The sequence below is a fragment of the Linepithema humile genome, chromosome 3 (genome assembly GCF_040581485.1).
Source record: "Linepithema humile isolate Giens D197 chromosome 3, Lhum_UNIL_v1.0, whole genome shotgun sequence".
NCBI classification, from domain to species: Eukaryota; Metazoa; Arthropoda; class Insecta; order Hymenoptera; family Formicidae; genus Linepithema; species Linepithema humile.
The window spans coordinates 24,028,949-24,035,533 of NC_090130.1; positions in this window are offsets into that span (position 1 = coordinate 24,028,949).

A 6,585-nucleotide genomic window follows, 5' to 3' on the forward strand; every position below is an offset into this window, starting at 1 on the left:
GCCGCGCCCGATGCTCTCAATCCTGGATTTCCATTCTCTCCGGTATATCTGTCCTTGCCATTTCACTGAGAAAGGAATAATTCTGCATTTTCAATTCCCATATGCATAAATGTGCATAATTTTCAGATTACGCAGTAAAAAAGATGAAATCACGAATGGCTACATCTCGGCGAATCGTGGTAAGTACAGTATGTTTTCTACAAACACGATCCATTCCTCGTGTTCGTATTATTCGTTAGAACTGAAAGTGGCGTGCGTTAGTTATTAAAACTTAATTAAAAGGAATTAGATCGCGCGAATCAGAATTTATTTCACGAGAGCACGAGCGTCGGTATTATTCGCATGGCAACAAGTCCGAATGTGGATCACTCGACGATACTTTTTATTTTCGATATATCGTTCGATTATTCTACAACTTTTTAGAAGCGGATATGAGCTCGATCAAACTGATGTTTTACCGACCTCTGCTTGCATTAAATAATTACAGCTATATATACGTAAATCGTTTTAATGCGTTAACGTGTTTTGGCCTTATTACAGCGCTTTTTTTTTTACTACATATTGCGGTTCTAATTTTTTTTTTCTGTTTGATGATCTCCGGTTTAAGACGATGCGGACTGCTGCTGGGAGTATTACGGTTATGCCCTCATTGAGATAGTCCCGTGATATCATTGAATTTCATTTCTCCGTTGCATCGCGCGACTGTAGCTGCCTGATCGTATATTTTATAGCCACCGTTACCATCTTCAGCAGAGTTTTTTTTTTCGAAACGTCCGTGTGTCAGATGTGGTTCGGTACGCATGATTACAGGGCGGAAAGAGCGAGAGGGGATACTATAACGGGAATGCGAAGACCAAATGCTCGTCCTGCGATTGCAGTTTGACATCGAGTTTAACGTTATAAGCTGGGAAAACGATGCGAAGAGATCAGAACATAGATATTAAAGAATTTTTACGACCGGATCGTGATATAAAATAAAGGAAGTTGGAAATTTTTTCGAATAACATGTCGTTTGCGGGTTAATGACATTTATAATACTAGCGTAGAATGCGTATCATGAAAATTATATAAAGCAAATGTACGTGTTACATATCGCTTTGTCGCTATTTCAATTAAAACTTATCCTGCGCGAAATATCATACAAAATGATAGAGAATTATTATACCTTGCTCAAATATGCATAATATTTTCAAGACTAGAAATTGTTGAGACTTTGAGCAATTACACGTTGTTATTCTATAAAAATACGCGCACCAGCGCGTCCCGATTGTTTTAAAATTTGTTTTATCATTATCTTATTACTCTCTTATCATTGAATTATTGGGTAAATATTACGTGGATAGAAACGTTGAAATGCGCTGTCAGAAGTGTCATTGAACAACGCTGCTCAATAATAGCAATAATAATGCGAGCTATCATTCAGTAGGGATATCGGTAAAACATAACAATGTAATCATTTCAAGAGTGAACAATATGTATATATAGTACTAATACACACACATAGTTCATACTAATGCATAATATGCAGTCATTTGCTTTCGGCTTGGTTGCAAAGCGAAGATCACAAATTTGAGCACTGTGTTCAGCTCTCCAACTTTTTCTCGAAGATTACACCTGCTATTATGGCGCATTTAGCCGAGGTAGAAATCCGATGCACGCAAGCAATCTTTTCAATCGTTCCTCACGAAACAAAGGAGTATCTCACAACAATCTTCGCACAAAAAAAATTTCTTAAGGCTATACACATCTTATGTGCGTGCTGAAAATTATCCAAATATAAAAGATTGTTAATAAGAAGAAAAAAATGACGTTAGGAATTCAGCTGCAGTCTATCATTGTTTGTGAATAATACTGAAGAAATGTAGTAGTTAGAAGGGTGCGCTTTCTAATACACATTTTCGAAGCTCTCCTGCTAAACATGATTGCACTATTATAAAAGTTGCTGAAATGAATTATAAAAGCATCACTTTAAAATATTGAAAGAAATGTCTGATAAACTTTTTCATCACTTTAAATTAGATTTGTTTTCGTACGAATAATATTTAAATATACTCAACACTATTCAGGATTAATGAAACAATGTTCTCATGTTAAAACATAAAATATGCAATATAGTTTTGAAATATATACTTTACGAGAAAATTTACATTTTCTATTAACTGATCGATAAAATTCATATTAAAGATTTATGTTAATGAAGTGCTAACTGATCCGTGCGATTAATTAGATTTACGTGCAATGCATAGATTATCGAATTAATTAAACGTGTTCAATAAGTGTAATATATTATAATGATCCCATTATTTTTGTCATCTTCACTGGTAATTTTCGAAGATAAGATGAAAGTAATTTATTACATACAATGTTTGACGTTATTCTTATTATTCTATTAGTATTGCTTACCATTCGCATTATTGTAAAGATTTATCCTAATATAGTTGAGGTAAATCAGCTTTGCTCAGGCTATCATTATGCACACAATGATAGATTTTTCTCGCTATAAAATTACTCCCGGTATCCATTCCCTTCACCAAGGTCATCAACTTATCTCGCTTCTCCTGCCTTCCGTCCCCACCTACTCTCTTCCGATCTATCTTGATTCCTATTTCCCGTCCGTCAGATACATTTTTGCTGACTGTGTGATAAATATGAGATATACAATAGAGGTTCTACTATATTTTTTTACTTACATATTTTTTAGACCTGTAGTTTTCTGTGAGAGAGTCTAAGAGTGAGCGAATTATATCCGTGAAAAATCTGTTCGAAAAATTCTTGCTCACTAAATATATTAAAATATGTGAAATAAAAAAAAATCGATGATAGAATCTCTATACTGCACATTTACCTAACTGTTGAAATTCTCTCTCAATTTATTATTTCTGTGGCAAATTAAGTTAGAGATCGCGAACTGCATAAAGCGAATCATTCATCGTTTCGATCGATTTGTATCGCGACGCGTAAATTTTATGGCGTGTCGGAGTCGACGCTCGTATGCAAACTCGACGCAACAACCGGCAGCGAGTCGTTGCGTATGCAGCAAAGAATAAAAAACGAAGAGAAAAGGAGACTCGCCGCACCGTCTGTGCGAATATTCGTCGGCCGTGAAACTGGATTCCCGCTGTGAGATGAACCACTTGGATGCTATGCGACTAAGTAATTCAATATCAACGACGAATGTGTCTTTTATCGCGGACTGTACGTGTTTGGGCGACATTGTAGTTACAATTTGTCAGTTTACTATGCACGGGACAACCTCGCACACACAATGTGGGGTTGTGACGAAGGTTTTTTTGGTTCTTTCCATTCTCTTTACTCTTCTAGTGAGAGAAAAAGAAAGGATTGCAAACGCGCACGCGGAAGTGTATCTCACAGTTTTTACCGCCGCATTGACTACATATTTCTACATATAAAAATAAAATTACTGTTTTATTTATTATTCTATCCGTTATAGCAAGTTGATAATTTTTAACACGAAATATCAGGTTCTACGTTACTTTTATTGTTACAAATGCGATACAAAAATTGAAACATGACACGATTCGTGCAATTCAGAAAACTTGTTTGCTTCTTAGAGAACTAGTTCGAAAGGAAGTAGGAAGAAAGAAATAAAATTTAATAGAAATAATGACTGAAAAAATTATAATTATAGTTAAATCATGTGGAAATTATTAGCACGCGGCGCATTTTTTTCTTATTATTTATCTGTTTTGCATTGTTGCTCACATTACATTGCGGGAAAGAAAGTATTTCTGTCTCGACTTCTTCTACATAAAACATTATCAATTAGTGTATTTCGTGATTTGATCGTATGTTTGTCGTTTCTTGGCAGGATATCTCAATGATCTTATTGATTTTTCACGATTGATTTAAATGTGCACAATTTGTATATTTCTTTGTGTAATTTTGCCCGAATGACATTTCAATATCTTATTTCGATTAAAACGACCGCTGCAAGTCACGTGCTGATCGCGAACGCAATCTTCCGGTATGAGAAATGCTTCCTCTCATCAATTCGCTATTCTATTTGTAGATGCAAGGGTATTTTCAATTTACAATGCCTTGATAAAGGAAGTGAAAGAAGATAGGCATGAATAGCGAATCGTTGGACCGGTTGCTCCATTTATTCGTGAAACTGTCCGTCAATTTGTCTGGAATGTGTGATATTAAAAAATATCATTTCTTAACTTGTATTTCCTCATATCGGAAAGTAATGCATTGTTTACAGATGCCAGTAAAGATTACGAGAAAGCGCAACGATCAGTCAAAAATCGGAAATCTTGAGATAGATATACGCAATAAATAGTAGTTTGTATAGTTCCAGGGTGAGTCGAAAAAACCGGTTTTACGTAATGACAGACTTTGCTGCCAAGCCGGGCGAATTTTAACGTGTTTCTGCTTCCAATAATCTCACAGCAGAATTTTTTATTTATCCTCCTGGTAAACGACCATTACTTTATTTATGATGGGCCCGGTTTTACGTGAATGAAATGCACAATATACGTAACTCTTAGCCTAAAATATTCGTGAGGCTATCAACTATTATCCAATACGTATTGTATTTAAAAACACGTTAATTAAGCATTTTCTTGTAGAAATTTAAAACAAAATTTTATTTTATGAGCATCATATATACTTGTAAAAAATTTAAGACTAAATTAAAAATTTCTGGCCATTTTTCCATGAATACTAATTGCAAAATCTGACACGATGGATTGATATCATACTAAATTGATGTTACTTTGAACAATAAGAACAAAATATTATAAGGATTAAACAATGAGAATATGTATCTTGAACATCTGTAAATACAATATGTGAAATTTGATATCAAATATTTTACTGTTTAGAAAATAGAGGAAAGAATTTTTGTTTTATATATGTCCAAATGAAATTGTCATTTGCGTTTAATGGAAATTCCAGATGTATTTTAAAGTTTAATTCATGTTTGTATTTCATCGTTATTTTAATTAGTTGAAGCGCGGAGAAAGTTAACAAGAAGAAACAGAATAATAAATTATTTTTGTCACCGTGCGCCCATACGTTTTAATTTAATTGTTGTATATAAATATTGCAAAAATTTCGCGATGATAATCGATTTACTGACTTGTTGTTGCTAAGAAAGGGAAACTACATTACAGCGCACTCTGTTATTTCAAGCTGCCCGCTGGACGTGCAGCGACTGCACTTTAGACAGTCGATATATTCACAAGATACAATAATACTTGTTGATATTGCAGTTTTACAAACAATATAATAATCAATAAAATATTTGATAAATATTTGATAAATATAAGAATAAATAAGAATCAATATAAATATAAGAAGATATTTCTTACTTCATTAATTATCAAATTATTATACATATTCAAGACGATTGCTTATTTCAATTTTTTGCAAAACGTTATTTTTCCATATACTTAATAAATTACAACAAAAGATTAGAACAACAATATTTAAGAAAATATTCTAAATATAATTAGTGTTTCAACTATTTTTAATTTAAATTGAATTAAGCAATTACTTATTAAGAACTTTATATTTGATAAGAATAATAAGTAAACAATAATAAGTTATGTTTAATATGAAACATTGGTAGAGTTATATTTAGTCGAATTCTGCAGTAGGAAAAATGTTTCTTACGGTCGGCATGTGGACATGGAAATGCTACTTTATACAACTTTCCGTCGGTCAGTCCACTATTTACCGACGATGGGCGAGCGGTTTCAACCATTGCGCTCCAGAAGTCGATGGGTACGAAGTTAAACCAGCAGCCACTCGCGCTCGTCTTGGATACTCGAGGGTTGTTTCTACCCTTGTTTTCCTTCCGAGACTCCGTGAGGGGTGGAGGAAACTCGAAGGACCCGAGAGAGTCCACAACGAAGATACGCGGTAGTCGGGCGTGAAAACGAGTTCACTGGTTATATATTTCTCGGTTCGACGAGGCGTTAAAGTGTTGAAATTTCATTAAAGGTCTAATGAAGCGCGCCGGATAAGGTCTCTCTTTCTCGCGCGGGCTGTTTGTTCGTAGGGTGGATGGCCCTTGGAGATGCGTAAGCGAATTTACATGCTTCAGGGTGGTTCTCGGTTACTCCGTCTCTCGGAAGACCGGAGCAACGGCTCGAGCTTTTCAGCCAGAACGTCCTTTCGCGTTTGAGAGGGACCCCCCCTTTACATACGTTTCATTAGCTTTTTGTCATTAGCATTTTCTCCGAGCAATGATCTAAGACACGGTCGCCCGCGCAAATATTCTCAAAGTGTAGTAAGATACGCGAGGATTTACCCGCAGGAACGATCGTTTACTTCACGACGATTAAATCGATGGCAAATAGTTTCAATATTACTCCTCTCTACAGCTATAAACATATACACGACTTAAAATAAATTCTTTAGGAATCTCAAGATGCGAACAGGATCCGTGAATCGAGAACAGAAACACAGTTTTACATAGATAGTGCTATAATACTTTGTGAAACGATACGCAATGGCTCTAAAACTCTGAAAAAGATAAAAAAAGTTAAAGCTAAAATATAGTTGAGAAAATCTCACCTTTTATATAATATATGCTTCCATCGGGAGAAAGTTATT